Source organism: Dasypus novemcinctus, chromosome 22, assembly GCF_030445035.2.
Source record: "Dasypus novemcinctus isolate mDasNov1 chromosome 22, mDasNov1.1.hap2, whole genome shotgun sequence".
NCBI classification, from domain to species: Eukaryota; Metazoa; Chordata; class Mammalia; order Cingulata; family Dasypodidae; genus Dasypus; species Dasypus novemcinctus.
Window position 1 is genome coordinate 61,117,772 of NC_080694.1, and position 19,976 is coordinate 61,137,747.

The following is a 19,976-nucleotide window of genomic DNA, read 5'->3' on the forward strand; positions in this document are numbered from 1 at the left end:
TTTCTAACTATAGTTTGGATATGGAATTTTGCCTTAACCTTAAATATATGCTGTAGAACTGCACTACATGCAGTGACGTTGTAAACGGAGCATCCTTACTCTTCAGATACAGCTTCATGGTATTAGGTATATGGGTATAAGACAGGCTATTTAGCTGTTTGCTGGTTGGTTAGCATTTATGTTGTTTCAATTATTTTATTTCATTTTTTAAGGAAACTAAAAGTGCTATAAAATGTTATAAATGTATCTTTAAGCCCTGTGCTAATAATTTTATCCAAAACTTGAATTTTATTAAAAAACTTATGGCACATATGGTACATTCTTTTAAAATGTTATATACTGACAAATAATACTCCAATTGTCGTGACACAATTTGCACAAGTCTACCAATAGGTGAAAATGCCCTTTTCCTCACCCCATGACACCACTGAATATAGTCAGTCTTTTCTCATTTTTTGATTACTTGGTGATCAAGTCATTGTTGTTTTAAATTATACTTTGTAAATCAGTGGGAATATTTAGAACATTTTTATATGCTACATGCAGTCTGTCTGGTGGGGATTGCCTATTCATAAGGTCCAATTTTCTTTTGGAATGTTTATCTTTGTATTGATTGAAATATTTGAAGATATTTGTTAAATATCTTTTGTAGTTTATTTGAAGATATTTTGTTAAATATTTGAATATATTTTCCCCAATCTGTTATATATCTTTCCCTTATTTACTATTCTTTTGGATATATACATGTTTTAAACTGCCATGCCTTCAAATTTGTCAATCTTAATGTCCTCTGGGTTTTTCAAAATGCTTACATTATCTTTCCCTGCCACAAATACATATTTATATGTAATAAGTTAATTCATCATGGGTATACATTTGTAGTGATTGTATTTTAACATTGTGTAGTTGGATTAGACTTGTAGGAAACAATATTTATGTCACAAAAGTTAAATTCTAGCATTTTATATACTGATTGTTTAATTATCATGGAATAACTATTACCTGGTTTGCTACATCATTTTGGTCAAAGCATATTGACTATTATCAGACATATTTCTCCATCAGGTGTATCCAAGGTAATCAAAAAGCTCTGTCCTTTTGAGTTTGCTCATAATAACAGTTTCTTCTTTTCACTAGTTGGACATAGTTGCTAGGTCCCTGGGAATCACTCGAGTTTTACACTTTTCCAAGTAGGCCATTATTTGGCTAGGCAACTTGAGTCTTCCCATTTGCTATGCTCATTAAAAGTTTTCAGCCAACACAAGGTACCTCATTTAATGAGCCCAAAACACTACTTATATCAGGAAGAGTTCCTCTCTACTGAACCTAAATTTCCAGAGATCATTGGTCTGAGATGGTAATAATCCTCACCCCCATCAGAAAACATTAGAATCAAAGACCACACAATACATTTCGCATTAAATCTTGTCCTCTAGACATGTTGAACCCAAAAAGAATTATTGTATATGGTACCAATCTCAGATGACTCGCCAAACCTCCTTCAATGGACCGGTAAAATTTGGAAGTTGACAGAAACATATAAGAAATATTAGAGGGTGGTGGACTTGGCCCAGTGGTTAGGGCATCTGTCTACCATATGGGAGGTCCACAATTCAAATCCCGGGCCTCCTTGACCCATGTGGAACTGGCCCATGTGCAGTGCTGATGGGTGCAAAGAGTGCCGTGCCACACAGGGGTGTCCCCCACATAGGGAAGCCCCATGCACAAGGAGTGCACCCCATAAGGAGAGCTGGCCAGCACAAAAGAAAGTGCAGTCTGCCTAAGAATGGCACCGCCCACACTGAGAGCTGACGCAACAAGATGATGCAACAAAAAGAAACAGATTCCTGTGCCACTGATGACAACAGAAGCGGACAAAGAAGATACAGCAAATAGATACAGAGAACAGAAAACCGGGGTGGGGGGGAAGGGTAGAGAAATAAATAAATAAATCTTTAAAAAAAAAAGAAATATCATATTGGACCAGAAAAATGTGATCCGCTTAGAAACTAACAAATACCATTTTTTAGAGTGGCTGGGGTCCCTCTCCCACCTTCGATATTAGTTGTGTTAATGAAATAATTCCATATATCTGGGCCTCAATAAAAATGCCAGCAGGTGGTGCCAGATAGAGGTCTTTTTCCACTTCACTAAGTTAGAGTATGGAGTTTTTACTTTCAAATTAGAAGTCAGCTGAAAAACTCCTGAGAATCCAAAATTGCCCACATTTGCCCATCTCAGTGGGAATGACGGTTTTTATCTAGACATTCAAGATCACAAATGAACAGAGCTCCCTCAGATCAACACCAAGGGAATATTCAGAAGCCAATGTCAAGTAAATACACATTTAGTTTCCATTAGACCCCCATCCCCATTCTCAACTTAATTCCCTGTTGAGCTGGACTAAACCACATAATGGGTAAAACTCATAAACACCAAAATGTTGGCTCAGAGCTCACACTGCCTTTTCCTGTCTGTGTCTACACACAACTTTCAGCCATATACATTTACTACTCTCAAGATGCAGAAGGGTTATTCACAGGAAAAACCTGTTAAGCAGAATTTGAGGAAAGAGGAATTATTTCCCAACAACCTAAAGCCAAACCTCCTCTCAGCTGTTCACCTAACATCTCTAAGAGCACTTCTTCCACCTGTTACCAATTGCCTTTCACTATACTGAAGGGGAGATATGCCAAGGGCTTTGACCCCTTCATACCTAAAGCTCTTTATCTTCCCTCCTTATTCCAATTCAAGTCCTTATAATGGATCCATTCTTGCTAGCACTCCTCCCCATGGAGGAGAATGAGGTAAAACAATCTTGAGCAGACACTGAGCTACTCTGGAGGACCATATTTTCCCAAGTTTGCTTCCTTCTCTTTTAAACCTGAATGCATTTAATATCCAGGTCTCAGTAAGTCAGGGTACTGGATTCACAGAAGCTCCCAGTGGAGCATCGATGACCCTCAGGTTAGTCCTTAGGGTTTCAGTTGCTCACACTTGCTGGCGTATCCACCTGCACTGGGACAAATGAGATATACAGTTAAGACTTTTAGGGCCCTTAAGAGGTCTCCTACGCAATGATGATGCAGCAGTATATCCTGCCTGGCACTGACTAGGGCAGCTCATGGTGAAGATCACCAGAAGCCCTTGGTTGTCTTTCATCATGAATTGTGCCCTGTGAGTCTACCCTCAGGCCAGAACACACCATTATGGTAAATACCAAATGCAGCGTCACACAAATAATGTTAGTTTCTATGATGTCAGACTACATATGAAATGAATGGGCCTGCAATACAAAGCATGTAGAGCTGCCACCATCCTCCTCCCTCGCTTTTCTTACCCCTAAGCAGGGAAACAAATACCTCTGGCAGAATACTTGGTTTACTGGTAAAAAGGTTTCCTTTTTTTTTTTTTTTTTTGGTTTACCTATTTTATTTGTGAGCAAAAGTTGAGGCTGATGAATTTCTAGACAGATAATTCTGTAAGAACTTCATCATATTTGGCTATTGGAAACTATTATTCTCAAAGTTAGAGAGTTTCAGTTTATCTAAAAAAATGGACTGTTATTAGATGAGTATTATTAGGCCATACATAATTATTGCCAGAATTTCTAGAAATGGAAGTATAGAGTTCATGGAATCAGATTCATCAATGTACATTTACTGAAAATATAAATTTTGATTGAAATTTGATTTTAATAGTTACCTACAAACGTCTTCTGAAAATTAGTGGTAATATGTAGTTTTTTATTAATTTTTAATTGAACGTATGCTCAGGTTTAATTTCTGATTTTCACTTCCATTAAATAAGATTTCATACAAAAGAAGAGTAAATGATGCATTAAAACACTATGTCATTGTTTATTATGTACACAGCACCTTTTTTCTGTTTTTCTGAAACAAATCTTTTTGAAGGAATTCTTTGTTTCTGATATTGTGTTCGTGTACTTTTGTGTATTATGTTAAAATAGGGAAGTATTTAAAACAATGTCAAATTCAGTTTAATTATGTAATATATATTAATTTCTTTTATATAATATACAAATGATGATTTGTATTCTAATATATTTTTGGCAGTCAAAGAATGTTTCAGTTATATATTGCATACTACTCTTTACTATAAATTTATTAGATTAGTTTTTTTAAAATTTTTTAGTTTAAATTTTTAAAAAGATTATTACAATAAACAAAGTCATTCATGTCAAGTTACGCCATTAATTGATCAACAGTTTACAAATGTTGAATGCTATGGAAATTAGGAACACAAATATGCGTTGCTTTATCCTTATGGGATTGACAGACTCTGAAGTGATCTGACAGGGATTCTTAATGGCACTTCAGCACCTCAAAGGTACATGATTTAAACTTTGTGTAAATGTATCCAAATTCCAAAATATTCCTATGGGATACTCAATACCTAAAAATATGATAACACTCTGTTCATACCTACAAAATCTAGAGGATGCTATAGTCAATTAACATATAATCAGTAATTAATTCCTTAGAATATTTTTCCTAAGCAAAAGCAAATTTAATGAACTCAATATAAATTACAATATTTTTTCAGTAAAAAATGTACACAGATGACAAATATGTTGTCAAAAATAGGAGAAAGAATCAAGTTTCAAAGATTTAATTAGATCAGTTACAAATATAAAGCCAATTAGGAAAACTCTCATGTCAAGAATGATATTTTGGCACTTTTTCATATCTGGGGGGAAATTCTACCCTTCCCTTGCAAATTAGCAAAACAGCTATGAAGTATTTCTATATTGTAAAATTTAGAAATATTTAATAATATTACACTTGACTTTCACGATCTCTGTAAGGACCCAAATAATCAGTGGTGTTCATTATGTACATCTAAAACCTTCATGTTCCTCCTTTCTGTTTACTTCCAGGATCCTGTACTTTAAGATGCCCACTGAAGCATTGGGTATAGCATTTGTCACAATACGCATACCTCTACACTCTTGTAAATAAGGCTGAGGCAGGATAGAATAGGAACCTAAGGAGGATGGGGGCAGAGAACCTAATAAGCAACACAAACAGAAACTGAGGCAATGTCCCTCTAACTAGCATCAGCCTACTGACTAACACCTTAGAGCACTCACCCTACAGCTCATAGCACGTAAACCCAAGGGCGGTGTTATCAGAAGGCAGTCAACAACACCATTACATGGTGGCAAAGAGTGAAGGGGCAGGAGGGACTCCACCACCCCTCACCCAATTTTAGGTTATCTCACATCTCATGGACAATGACCAGAAGCTAATCGCCATTGGCCAACATGCCCTGCAGACCTCAAGGACAGCAGCTGGAAGCCAGTCACCACTGGAGAGCAATCCCCACCCCCCTAGGCAAATCAAATCACCCAGTAGAGTTCCCCTGTTTCTCCTCAAATATGCCAATCAGTGCAGACCCTGGTGTCCTGCACCCCCTTAAAATAGGGGACCCCAAGACAGAATTTGGCATTTCTTTCCCTTGAGAATGCCTGCCTTCAACTCTGAAGGTGTACTTCTGTTCTCTTGTTTGACCCCCCAATGAATTCTCTACTTGCCTATGTAATTTGTGGCATGTCCTTGAATTCTTTCTTGCAATGAAGCCATGAACCTAGGCACTGACCACTCTCTCTGCCAACAGTGCCACCATATGTTAAGTAAATTTATACCAAGTCTGATGCTATTTTAGATATATCCTTTCATCTCAACTCTAAATGCCAAGAAATAAATTAGAGATGTATATGCAAATTCTGTAAACCTAATTCTGATCCTTCTAAATTTATGCAATTTCTCAGTTAGAACCAGTCAATTTCATTGAAATTTGATCTTTTAGATAGAAAAAGGTTTCATTTGCCTGCTCCCACCTGCACCAAAGTGGAGCCTTCCTATTGAATTTGAGTATATTCCATTAAGAAGCCTGTATAGTTATCTCTGAATGGGGGGCTAGGATCAGGGACATCAGAGATCAATGAACATTCATACTGCTACTAGCCAGTGATCATCAGGAAACTGAGGGGAAGCAGACTTGGCACAGTGGTTAGGGCTGTCCATCTACCACATGTGAGGCCCCCAGTTCAAACCCCAGGCCTCCTTGTTCCGTGTAGAGCTGGCCCATATGCAGTGCTCATGCATGCAAGGAGTGCCATGCCATGCAGGAGTGTCCCCGTGTAGGGGAGCCCCATATGCAAGGAGTGTGCCCCATAAGGAGAGCCGCCCAGCATGAAAGAAAAAGTGCAGCCTGCCTAAGAATGGCACAGCCCACACAGAGAGCTGACCCAACAAGATGATGCATCAAAAAGAACCACACATTTCCATGCTGCTGACAACAGAAGTGGACAAAGAAGACAGAGCAAATAGACACAGAGGACAGACAAGTGGGGCAGGGGGTGGGGAAAGGGGGAAGAAATAAATAAATAAATCTTTAAAAAACAAAAAAAATCAGGAAACTGAGAAATGCAGACAACTGTCATAATAAGATTTTAAAACTTTTATTACATCACTTTCTAACTCATGGAAGCTTTTCAAATACTCATTTGCTTGTGATTATTTTCCTATGAAGAACATAAATATTCCCATCCTAATTCAATGCATGGAAATTATAGTGATTATGATTTCTAGGTAGGGAGCAAAGCAACTGGGGTTTCATTATACAATTTTAGATTTCCACAAGCCAAATGAAAAGAAATACAAACTCTGGTATAATACTAATGCATTATTCAACAGAACCTTGGAATAAATGTGTCACTGTAAAACAATTTGTAAAGACATAAGTGCAAAGGAAGTCAAAATAGGGGGAAAAAGTCATCCCTTTACCAAAACAAACAGAATTCATTTATAGAACATGCTTTTGGGAAATGAGGAAATATCTGTGTCTCTCTGGTTTGACTGTTAATTTTGAAGTAATAAAATAGGGAAGTGTGGTATTTAGCTTAAGATATACTAATTACTTGAGTGTAGGAGACAATGATGAGTGATAAATGCAAGAAAAGCATCCCTATAGAGCAGACAAAGGCAAGTGTTTCAATTATAGACATATCCATGCATGAGAAACTGAGTAGGGCAGGCACATTTCCAAAGAACTGGGTGATCACTTGGGGGCCACCATAGGAGGACAAAGTGCCTGCCACATCAACAATCCCATCAAAGGATCCAAGGACCCAGGAAGAGGCAGCCATGATCTACATATTTTCTGGCTCATGAGGTGGGGGTATCGAAGAGGGTGGCAAATGGCAACGTAGCAGTCATAGGCTATCATGGCCAAGAGGAAGCATTTGGCACCAAAAGGGGACATGTAGAGTAATATATGGGCTTCACAGCCTCCCACAGAAATGGACTTACTGCCAGATAAGTAGTTGTAGGCCATTCTGGGGACAGTGGTACAGATGACCATGAGGTCCATGAGGGAGAGGTGTCTGAGGGAGAGGTGGTCATATGGAGTGGTGTGTCCAAATGGATGAGGAGAACCGGGAGTCTATTTCCCAAGATGGCCCCTGTGAAGATGTTGAGGTCCAGGGAGAAGAAGACCATGTGAGTGCGTGTGTGACTGAACAGTCCCAGGAGGCTGAAGTTGGGGCTAAATGTCTGATTTGCCCATCCCATGATGGGTATTTCTTTACCGAGAACCACAAAAAGTTATCAAAGGTAAACATCTGGTTAGTGATTTCCCCATGCAGACTCTGCATGGCAGTCTGCAGCACAACATACATGATGTTTTAATTTGCTAAGGCAGCCAATGCAAAATACCAGAAATGGGTTGCCTTTTCTAATGGGATTTAAGGAGAAAATATTACAGTTCTTGAGTCTGTGAATATGTCCAAATCAAGGCATCATCAGAGATGCTGGCAGATCCTGGCCTCCTGCCACAAAGTGGTAGCTGATCTTGGCTGAGTTCCTTGCCATCCCCTCCAGGGGGATGGCCCACCTTCTCCTCATACTCAGCTGCAGCCCATCAAGCATTTGGTTTGGCTCTTTCGAGGCCTCCTCTCTTTCATATTTATGCTGCTCCAAAGGCCTAGCCTCTTGGGAAGGCACCTATTTCTGTCCTTCTCTGCTCCTCAGATTCAAGCCTCCAGCCTCAAGGACCTCCCTCAGTCTCTCTGGGCTTCTTATTCTTTCTGTAGCTGCACGTTATCCTCTCTCTCACATGGCAGGATCAAAATGGCAGCTATCTTTTCCCATGTTTCTGTTTTCAGTTCTCCACTTGCATAATCCTCCAGCAAGAGGGCAAATGCCCAACCTGGGTCATGCCTCACTGACATAGTCCAATCAAAGGTCCTAAAGTGTTCTAATCAAAAGGTCCCTTAATTAAATCTAATGCAATCAAGGGACCCCACACCCACAGATACGGATTAGTTCAAACAACATGATCTTTTCTGGTTTTTCTAAAACTTCAAACTGTCACACATGGTATGGCCAGAAATGTATAAAGAATGCATAAAATCTTCACAGTCAGGTACTGTCAATTATGAGTACCTCATCTACCACTGCTAACTTTCTTCTCTTTGCCAAGTTACAATCAAGGGCTTCATTTTATTTCCTCCAAAATAGGAATAATTTCATATAAAATTGTGATTATTAAAGAAGATTTCAGATAAAAACATAGTATCTGGGACAGAGCATGTGATATTTCAAGGAACATATAAGATGGTATTAGATATGAGTATATTAAAAATATTATATATTAGTATTAACATATTCTATAGCAGAACTATAAAGCATTTTTGAATGTCATTAACTGTATAGTAAAGTAAAATTACTCCAACTAATAATCTGTCATTTCCAAGAAATATTGACATATACATTTGTTATTTCATTAGTGTATCAAACTTGGATAATAAACAGGACTACCACAGATTATGAACTTCAAATTCAGAATAATTGGCAAATAAGCATAAATAACACACATTAATAGGTGATTTAATTGTGGATGAGAAGTTTAAAACCAGAATTATCATTTATGTCCATTTGTGGACTGCAGTAACTTGAGATTTCTTTCCACATGCACAAAAATTAAGGAACTTTGAGAAGCTGTAGAAAGGTGCCCAAATTCCAAACCCTGTGATTCTGCCATCTTCTCTAAATCAACTACAAACGGGGGGAAAAAGTCTTAGTATATCTCCATCCAAGGCTAGCTTTTACTACTCAGGGGAAAATGGATGTTTTATAAAGATTAGACAAAAACAAATGAAACAGATACAGCTCTTTACATTGTTGAACCACCATAGAGGAGCCCAGCTGAAGCATGGCAGGATTTATTGTTTCATTAAAGGAAGGGTGTGCTCTCAAGCTGCCCAGCACTGCTCAATGGAATCATTTAAAGACTGGATGTGCTTCAGGCGTTTGCTAGCAATTGCTGTTGAGACAAATGTTCACTGTTTCTAGTCCACAGGCCTCAGGTATATATGATATATGATGCAGTCCATTTGTAGAAAATTTTTAGGAAAAGAAGGACATTTTTAAACCTCTGAGTCCTCAAGTCTCTTTCTGTTCTTTCACCTCTACCCAGGAGAAGACACACCCTCAAGCCAACTAAGCTTAAGTTCCAGCAACCCTCTTATAGCCCCATTACATAGTTATAGCAGTTCTTTCTTCATAATGTTATTTTCTTTTTCCTTAAAGAGGTGGGCATCAAATTTGAATAAGCTTTCGGTGCAACAGGAATTGGACCTGAGATTGTTCCACTTCCTTGGGAGAAGGCCCACACAAGCTTTTCATTCCAGAGGCTCTCTTCTTGCCTGCTTAGTGGTTGAGTTGCTCAGGTGAGCCTCCCTTGCTCTTTTGTTTGTGAAGATCATCTTCCTATTTTTCCTCCATTTTCATTCTTTTTTCTCTGGAGATGGCAGGTCTGCTCTATATTGTCCTTCTTAAAAATGAATGTTGAAATGAATGATTTGGATGTGTGCTTTGCATGGGAGACTGCAGTGTACTTTGATTCTAGTCTGTTTAAGCAGAACTAATTTAAAAGATTGATAAAAATCAATATTTAGCCTTTTGATTTTATTCTGGAACTGTACACTGGGTTTTAAGGCCAGAGCCCATATAATGTTAATACATTTATCTCCATTTAGTAATTCCTCAAATTTTATAATGGGCACTTTATACTTAAAACAATTCAGTGGAGGGAAGCAGATGTGGTTCAAAGAATTTGGAGCCCACCTACCACATGTGAGGTCCCAGGTTCAGTTCCTGGTGCCTCCTAAGGAGGAAGAGCAAGACAGTGAGCTGACAGGATGGGCTTGTATGTCAAGCTGACACAATTAGATGACACAACAAGGAAACAATGAGAGACACAACAAGAAGGGAGGGGATGTGGCTCAAGTGATTGGGCACCTCCCTCCCATAAAGGGTGTTCTTTGTTTGATTCTCAGTGCCTCCTTAAAAAAGAAGATGAACATTCACAGAAACACACAATGAACAGAAACAGAGTGCTGATGGCAAGGACAAATGATGGGGGGCATAAATAAATACATAAAAATAATCTTTAAAAATATTGAATGGAAATTAGATGTAAAGATAATTGCAATAAAAATATACAAAGTAAGACCACTATAAAAAAAATTTGTTTGTTCAGCATTCATTCAGTGAGTACTTAAAAAAGTTCAAAGAATTATTTTGGAAACTGCAAGTAACCCATATTCCTTGTTGTGCTGAAAATAAAATAAACACACGTATAAAGGGGGTACAAAGTAAGCTTATTGAGTTAAAATTCGTGCCACGCAAGGGTGTCCCCCGCGTGGGGGAGCCCCACGCGCAAGGAGTGCACCCGTGAGGAAAGCCGCCCAGCGTGAAAAGAAAGAGCAGCCTGCCCAGGAATGGCGCCGCCCACACTTCCCGTGCCGCTGACGACAACAGAAGCGGACAAAGAAACAAGACGCAGCAAATAGACACCGAGAACAGACAACCAGGGGAGGGGGGAAAATTAAATAAAATAAATAAATCTTTGAAAAAAAAAAAAATTGCATTATTGCATGAGCAGCACCAAAAGAGGTTTCTGCTCAAAGAGTGAGCTGAGTGAGTTGCTTATATGGCTGCTTGAGACAAAGCGAAGGTGTTGGGGTAATGGGGAGGGATAAAAAGAACGTGATTTAGACTTGGCACATGCATTCCTTGTACTATGATGCTAAGGGGCTATCCTCGATGTCCAGTTCCGTAATTAGCAAGCAGGATGTTGATATAAGATTGTGGTGAAGATCATTGAAATTTGTTCATGTCAGCTTGACCTCTTTGTTACAGTTCTTGCTCTCAAGCTGGTGTATGGGTTTTATCAGTACTGCAAAGGATGATTGGTATGTCAGCCAGCTTCAGTTAACGTGTTTCTTCTTTACATTTCTCTGGATAAAATGCAACCTCAAGAAAATCAAGATGATTAGTAAAATCCTTTATCATTCCAATTTCACATCCTCTATGCTAATGATTTCAGGAGCTTGAATTATTTTTTCTTTTTAGGGTTCTTGGAAAATGATTTTCTAAATACATCATTAGAGAAATTCGCAAGTTTATGTGGGAAAATTATTACCAATTTTTTATTAATCAGGCTATATCAACAATCTTGTAGAAGTTTTCTGTTCTTCGCCCATATTTTTGTTTTAATTATAATTATTTAAAAGTCTGGAATTATAATAAAATACATATATTTTAATATATAAAGTCCTCATCCACTTCTTGTTCCACAAAAGCAATGAAATGTAATAATTTCTAATTATTTCACCTGCTAGTTACCACCATAATACTATATTTATTCCTTCATTTTTTGATTAACCACCCTGACATGAAAGTTAAGAATTTATCTAACACTATCATCTATTTTCTCTTTTTCTCACAGATTTTGATCATTATATTACTTTCATATTTTTTCTTGTACTGTCTGTTATTCTAAGTTTGTAGAATATCATTAAAACTCTATTTCTCTTGATATATGTATGCAAAAGAATGAAGGTAGATCTCTGCCTCATACAAAATCAAGTGAATCAGCAAATCTGGAGAATCAGAAAGTAGAAAGTAGGTCACCAGGGCCCAGGGTAAGGGAGTAAGAAATGTTAGGGTCTTAAAACTTAAAAGGTACAAAGTTTCCATTTGGAATGATGAAGAGTTTGGTAATGGTGGTGATGGTAGCACAACATTGTGAATGTAATTAACAGCACTTAGGGAAACGGACTTTGGCCCAGTGGTTAGGGCGTCCGTCTACCACATGGGAGGTCCGCGGTTCAAACCCCGGGCCTCCTTGACCCGTGTGGAGCTGGCCATGCGCAGTGCTGATGCGCGAGAGGAGTGCAGTGCCACACAGGGGTGTCCCCCTTGTAGGGTAGCCCCACGCGCAAGGAGTGCACCCGTAAGGAGAGCCGCCCAGCACGAAGGAGGGAACAGCCTGCCAAGGAATGGTGCCGCCCACACTTCCCTTGCCGCTGACGACAAATGAAGTGGACAAAGAAACAAGACGCAGCAAAAAGACACAGAAAACAGACAACCGGGGGAGAGGAGGAGAATTCAATAAATAAAAATAAATCTTAAAAAAAAAACAACAACAGCACTTAGATATATATATTTTTTTAATTATTTATTTATTTTTAAAAATTCCATTCAAAAAATATGAGGTCCCATTCAACCCCACCGCCCCCACTCCCCACTCCCCCCACAGCAACACTCTCTCCCATCATCATGACACATCCATTGCACCTGGTAAGTACATCTCTGAGCATCACTGCACCCCATAGTCAATGGTCCACATCATAGCCCACACTCTCCCACGTTCCATCCACTGGGCCCTGGGGGGATATACAATGTCCCGTAATTGTCCGTGAAGCACCACCCAGGACAACTCCATGTCCCAAAAACGCCTCCACATCTCATCTCTTCCTCCCATTCCCCAAACCCAGGAGCCACCATGGCTACCCTTCCCACACCCATTCCACATTTTCTCTGTGGACATTGGATTGGTTGTGTCCATTGCACCTCTATGTCAAGTTGGGGCTTAGATTCCACATGGATACTGGATGCACTCCTCCTGCTTTCAGTTGTAGACACTCTAGGCTTCATGGTGTGGTGGTTGACCTTCTTCAACTCGATGTTAGCTGAGTGGGGTAAGTTCAATAAATCAAAGTGTAGGAGCTGAAGTCTGTTGAGGCTCTGGGCCTGGGTGTCATATTATCAGTCCAGAGATAGATATATATTTTTAATGTGAATAAAAGGGAAAACTTTAGGCTGTATATATACTATTAGAAAAAAAATTTTAATCCATAGAACTGTTTTGTTGCAGAAAAGCCAGGAGCTCTGAATTGCAGAAAGACCCAAAACTGGCACTCTAGAGAGATGGATAAACAATTTTAGTATATGTGGGCCCAGAGGAGAGTTTATCTCCAAATTCTGAGACTTATTTTTCAGTTATCATAGATTTATATAGAATTTCAGGTGGGCTGTGCATAACTTTTTCTCATTGGCTAACAGGTTGCTAGGTGAAATTTTCCAAGCAGGGTTACAGAATAGAATGCATCTGCAAGATTTTGGGTTGATTTACAGAAGCAGAGAGGGGGGTGTCACTCATTTGATATCTTCCTACTAGGCCATGTTTTCACACACTGATTTTCAGAAACAGGGGCCAGGAATTATTTATTTGACATTCTCCTGCAAGACCATGCCCTCACAGGCTGATCCACAGAAGTGGGGGCAGGAGTGACATGTTAGATATTTTTGCAAGGTATGCTTTTTATTTCTTAACAATTCTGCCCTTTAATGCCCCTATAAATTTTATAGAGTGTTACTCACGTTCAGTGGAAAAACAACTTAAGGTAGTAAAGAATTCTATAGGACACAAGCACACTATTAAGATTAGTGTCCCTTCAGCTACACTCCAGTTTCTGGGAACCATGGCTGCCAGTCCAGTCCCAAACAGCAAGCCAAGCAGTCTGAAGAGGAGTAGGAACCAAAGGGAACAGGAGCCCATCTAGTCAGGTGATGGTGATTCTCAGTGGCTCCAGGCAATTTGGATATTCAAGGAACAATCACCTACGGGTGAGTGGTCCAGTTGTTTTGTTTCTTGTTGGAGTGTGTACTTGTAACTCTAGTATGATGAATCCAAAGACCAATAACTGAAACTTTGAGAGCAGTGGGAGTTACAAGGATAACAGTATGTGGGCCAATCCAGGTAGGTTGGAGGGGCTCTTTTTCCAGTCTTTTGCCCAAACTAGGTCTCCAGGTAAGTGTTTTTGTACTGGTGGCTTAATGGGATGGAATCCCAAGACAGGATAGTTTTATGTATTTGGGCTAGAGTTTTTTAACCGTTGAAGGATAGAATCCTGGCCATTTTTTCCTAGGAGCCTGAGATTTCCCTTGAAGATTTGAATATTTGGGGTGGTTGCTTAAACAGAACTTCAAAAGGTAAAAAGCCTGAGGGTCTGGGGCTGCAGTCTGATGTTAATGAGGGCTATTGGGAGATTTACTCATGGGAGGGCAGGGTTTTTTTTAATTTTTAATTTTACAGCCCTTAGCTAGGGTGGTTTTGAGGGTTTGATTTCTGCATTTTACTTTACTTGAGCTTTGTGGTCTATATACTGTGTGGGCTTTACTTAATTCCTAGCATTTTGTCAGCTCTTGGATGATGGCTGACAGGAGAGCTGGGCCATTGTTGCTGCTTATAGATAAAGGTATCCAATGCCAAGGAACTATTTCTTGGAGCAAAGCCTTAGTTACATTTTTGTTTTTCAGTGTGAGTGGGAAAGGCCTTGACCCAGCCTAAGGAGGAGCACATTATTACTAATAAGTACCTATACCTTTTATTTCTGTAAAGTTCATTGTTAAGTTTTTAAAATGGGCAGTTCCTCTGTGTTGGATGTTGGCCAGGGTCTGTGGATCTTGGGGAGAGTTGTTTTAGCACAGGTTTGACAACAGCTACTAACGGTGGTGCAGAGTGAGGTCATCTGGGCAATGCAGTAATATTTTTTGAGCAAGGCTCCTAAAGCAGTCTTTCCCAGGGGGGCGAGCTGGTGGTATTGTTGAACCAGGGTGTAGGTGGCCCTCCTTTGGATGAAGACTCATCTATCTGGGAGTAGCCAGTTTCTCTCTGGGGTCTGGTGCCCTCCTTTTCCCTTTGTTCATTCCTGTTTCTCCAAGGTGTAGTTTAGTTTTTCAATGTGTTGTTATAAAAGGGACAGTTGAGGCACTAGCAGCAGAGCTTGGAGTTTGAGGGTTTTTTTTTTTTTTTTGAGTCTTGGGATTCTTCCTTTTAAAAGCAAATAGTGACTGACTCTGGGTAGCGACCAGCAGGTAGAAGGAAAAAAAGCATTCTTTAAATCCAGACAAGTACACCAGGCAGCCCCAGGCAGTACTGGCAGCAGCGGGAGTTCCATGGTGAAGTATTTCCCCCTTTTTGGGGTGACCTTTCTTGATTGGTTGGGTCTGAATTTTTAAGGCTGCTGCTAATAGGGAGACTTGCTGTTTTATTTGCTTTTTTACTCCCCCTCAGCAATTTTTTTTTCTGTTGTTGAATACTTTGTTTTTGACTTTGAGGAGCTGGGAGATGTTTATATTTGTGAACCCATCTAAATTTGAAGTTTTTGTTTGATGTCTGGTGCAGTCTAGGTGATGAAAGCTGCATTGACCATCCTCTGACTTTTCTGGGACCTCTGGGTCAAAGGACATGTAGATCCTGAAGGACTTGCAGCATTGCTCATAGAAATGTCCTGGAGGTTTTTCAGGCTTTTGAGTGACAGAAGCCATTTTGGGCATGTTTGTGGGCTGCCTTGTTCCTTCCTGTACCCCTCTGAGGAGGGCTTCTCGATATCATGAAGGGCAGCCTGCCCCTGAGCTGTGTTAAAGTTCCAGGCTGGTTGGGCTTCCGTTACTGCCTCTTGGGCCCATTCCTCTGGCTCCAAAACACCTGTGGGGGCCTGTTCTTGCCACCACTTTCTGACCTATATAAGGATGCAGTATCTCTCCTCCATATTGAACAGGGTTTGGAGGAGTTGGTGGTAATCACCCCAGGTGGGGCAGTGGGTTTGGAAAATGTACTCATGAAGTTGATAAGAGCCTGAGGGTTTTCTGAATATAAAGGGGTGTGGTGCTTCCAGTTTAAAAGATCAGTAGTTGTGAAAGGCTAATAAAACACGATTGGCCTACTGGCTTGGACGGTCCCATCTGCACCAATCAGGGCTGGGCTCTGTGTTTATGAAAGGGCATCTGAAGAGCAGGCTGTGTGGATCAAAGTTTCCTCTTGTCAAAAGTGTCTCAGGATCCCTCTTGGGGGATGCTGATGGGCCCAGGGAAACTGAAGGTGGACAAGTCTCTTGGATATCTGCTTGGGGAGGCTCTGGGTCAGGAAGATGCTCTAGAATGGCTGGAACATATTGTGGTTGTCTTTCTCCAGAGGTCCTTGTAGAATAATAGGCTTTCAAGGTCTGGCCATCTGAGCTACTTGGACCTTGCTCTGACCCTTCCTTTCAACATAGAATCAAACCTAAGGCGGCAGGGTTTGGGCAATTTTTAATCAGGAATTGATGTAGGGAAACTGATCAGGGAGGCCAGGGGCTGCAGTGACTGTCTGCTAAACTGCACAAACTTTGGCCACTGCTAGGGTTCTTTCTGAGGGCTCATTAACACTAAACTTAGGCCACTCTACTTTGCACGGAGTCTGGAGAGTTCTTGGGGGACCTATGGACACTCTAATCCATGGAAATGCCTTTCTTGAAGTTTTTTAACATACACTCTAAAAATGTGAGTTTGGATTGTGATGATCCCCTCCCTGATCCAGTGTCGCAGGACAAAGGAGTGTGCCCTCTCACAAGGCACTCAGATACCCACCTGTCCATGTCTCTTGTGAGAACTTAGGCTCATTTTAGCTAAGGCATCTGTGTAAAGTTTTGATTAGCCATTATGCCATATGTTGTAGCCATGGAGAGCAGGTTGGGACCCACTCAGACTCCATAGCACATGCAGTGGAGCCACAAACTGGATCAGCAGAGGCCTCTGTAGTCCCCATTCATTCACTCAGTCACTCAGCTTTGTTACACAGTCCCACCCAAGGGACTGCCCTATCCTGGAATCTCAAATCATGATATTTTGGAAGGTGACCAGTCTTCCCTTCTGTCTGGAGACAGCCCCGACTGGAACACAGAATCCTGGAGCTTTACCATTCAATGTTTCCTAATGTTGCTTAATCCACCTCTCCACCAAGTCCAGCCAACATGGAGGACATGGCCCACAGGGATCCTTTCCCTGAAGAAGGCCCCCTCACGGAGACAGTTGGCATCACCTTGTTTGTGTGGAGATCTCTTCTGGCCATGCCCACTAGTCCCAAACTGGAGGCTTAAAGGGCCAGCATGGTTGGGTTTCCCGGTCAGGGAACAAATGTGGAACAAGGGAAAGACTCAAAACCAGCACTCCAGAGAGATGGATGAACAGTTTTATTATGTGTGGGCCCAGAGGAGAGTTAATCTCCAAATTCTGAGCCCTGTTTTTCAGTTTTCATAGGTTTATATAGGATTTCAGGTGGCATCCACATAACTTTTGCTCACTGGCTAATGCATTGCTAGGTGATATTTTGCAGGGGGTTATAGAAGCAGAATGCACCTGCAAGGTTGTAGGCTGATTTACAGAAGCAGAGAGGGGGTGTCACTCATTTGATATCAGTCTACAAGGCCTTGTTTTCACTGGCTGATTTACAGAAACAGGGGGCAGGAGTTATTTATTTGATATTCTCCTGCAAGACCAAGCCCTCATTCAACTGAAGTGGGGGCAGGAGTGACATGTTAAATATTTTTGCAAGGTTATGCTTTTATTTCTTAATAGTATGACACAAGCAGTGAGCCATAAAGGAAACTATAGACTACAGGTCAGAATACAATTACAAAAATATTCTTTCAAGTGCAAAAAATTTATTACATTAATGCAAAATGTTAATATTAGAGCTTGGTACTTTATGCATGGTATTTCTATAAACCTACAATTTCAGTAATAAAAGAAACAATGTGCAATCTATTATTTAGAGGATTTAAAGAGGCCATGCCTGAGGTGCTCCTGGTGAGGCCTCAGCCAGACATGGGGAGTATTTTATTGGGCACTGAAGGAAAGGTGATCCTTTTTATAAACTGACAGGTAATGTGAATGAATTCAGTTCTGTTGAGTGGAAAGCAAAACTTGATGAATTGAACATGAGTATTTGGATGAAATTTCCAAGGAAAAGTTGAATATGTGGTCCAGTTTCTCCATTTCTTATAGCAAAAGGCAAGAGGAAAGAGAGAAATTGAGGAAGGAACTGCTTAAAGAAAAAAGGAAAGAGCAACTGATGACCTAGAAATTTCTCAATATATCCAGACAGTGTGCCCTGGAAACAGGGGCAATATGTGGCTATATAATACTTTGGGTGTGTGGTTTGTGGCTCTTGTCAACCATCCCAGCAGAAGCCAGCAATAGAGATGTACTTATCCAGGAAAGATGGGGGGTGCCTTTGTCTTTTAGCTTGTATCCCCTGGGAATAGCATTGCCTACTCCAAAGGTTTTGAGAAATTTATATCAGGAGAAACACTGCCAGACCAGATGGGAAGGGACAGAGAAGGAAAAAAATGAAGAATGACTCTGAGGGCAGAGCAAGAGATGCAGGAGACTGGGTCAAAGGGACCTTCTGTGGCTGAGAGAGCAGGGTTCCTACCTGCTATGACAGAAGGTGGAGGTGACACCCTGGCCAGCCTGAAAGACAGAGCAATGAGCCATAGAGGAGTATTCTCAGGTCTGAAATCTAATAGAAATTATCCTGCTGGATTTAGGACATGCTTCAGACCTATGACCCCATTTGTCCATTGAATTCACCCTTTTAGAATGAGATTGTCCATTTTATTGTCTGTTTCACCACTGTATTTTGAAAAAAGATCATCTAATCCTGATTTCACAGGCCCACAGATGACATACAATTTTGCTCCAGGAGGAACCATAACCCATGTTTCACCCATACTGTGTCAGATGCAATTTCACTCTTAGCATTCTTAGAGTGGATGCTGAAATGTTACATCATTGGGAGATGGTGGGATGGGATGAATCGATTTTGCACATAGGGAAGGAAGGAATTTTGGGGAGAAGAGAATGCTCATTATGGGTTGAATTGTGCCTCCCCAACAGATGTTGAAGTCCTAACCCACAGTATCTCAGCGCATGACCTTATTGGAAATAGGGTCACTGCAAATAGAATTAGGTATATTGATACAATGTTATAATGGATTTGGTGCAGGATGCTAATTCAATATGACTGGCATCCTCATAAAAAGAGGATAGAAAATAGATAAGGGAGAAGATGGACATATGGTGATGGAGGCAGAGACTGAAGAGCTGCAGCTGCAAGTCAAGAAATAGCAAGGATTGCTGGTAAACCATCAGAAGCTAGGAGGAGACAGGGGTGGAATTTCCTTGGCAAGTTTCAGAGAGAGCATAGCCCTGAAGACATCTGAGTTTCAGACTTCTGCCCTCCAGAACTGTGAGACAATTCATGTATGTTGTTGTAATTCTTCCGATTTATGGTGATTTGTTATAGCAGTCCTAAGGACTAAGACATCAGGGTTGAAGAATACAATATCAACACACAAAAATCAAATGCATTTCTATATTGTGACAGCTTGAAGCTCGTGGACCCTAGAAAATTATGTTCTTAGACAACATCCATTCCCAGGGATATAAATCTTTTCTAGGTGGGATATTTTTATAAGGTTACTTCAGCTTAAGATCAATTGCTTAGGTTACTTCACAGTGGGTCTTCATCTCAATCCTGGGGTCCTGTATGAACAGGATGAATATGGAGAGAGAGACAGAGAAAAAAAACCACAAGAAGAGAAAAACAAAAAAGCCAGAGTAAGCGAAAGTTGAAGCAGTGAATCCTGGAGGAGAGAGCCCAGCAGATGCGGACATGTGCCTTGCCATTTGACAGTGCAGTCCAGGATTGCCAGGGGCCAGTCTTTGGGGAGAAACCACCACCTGATCAAACCTTGATCTGAACATTTTCATGGC

General features: G+C 40.5%; 1 pseudogene; it reads right to left on the reverse strand.

Moving 5' to 3' along the window:
* Window positions 1-6,928: 6,928 nt before the first annotated feature.
* Window positions 6,929-15,716, reverse strand: LOC101417256 (olfactory receptor 2M3-like; annotated as a pseudogene).
* Window positions 15,717-19,976: the final 4,260 nt, after the last annotated feature.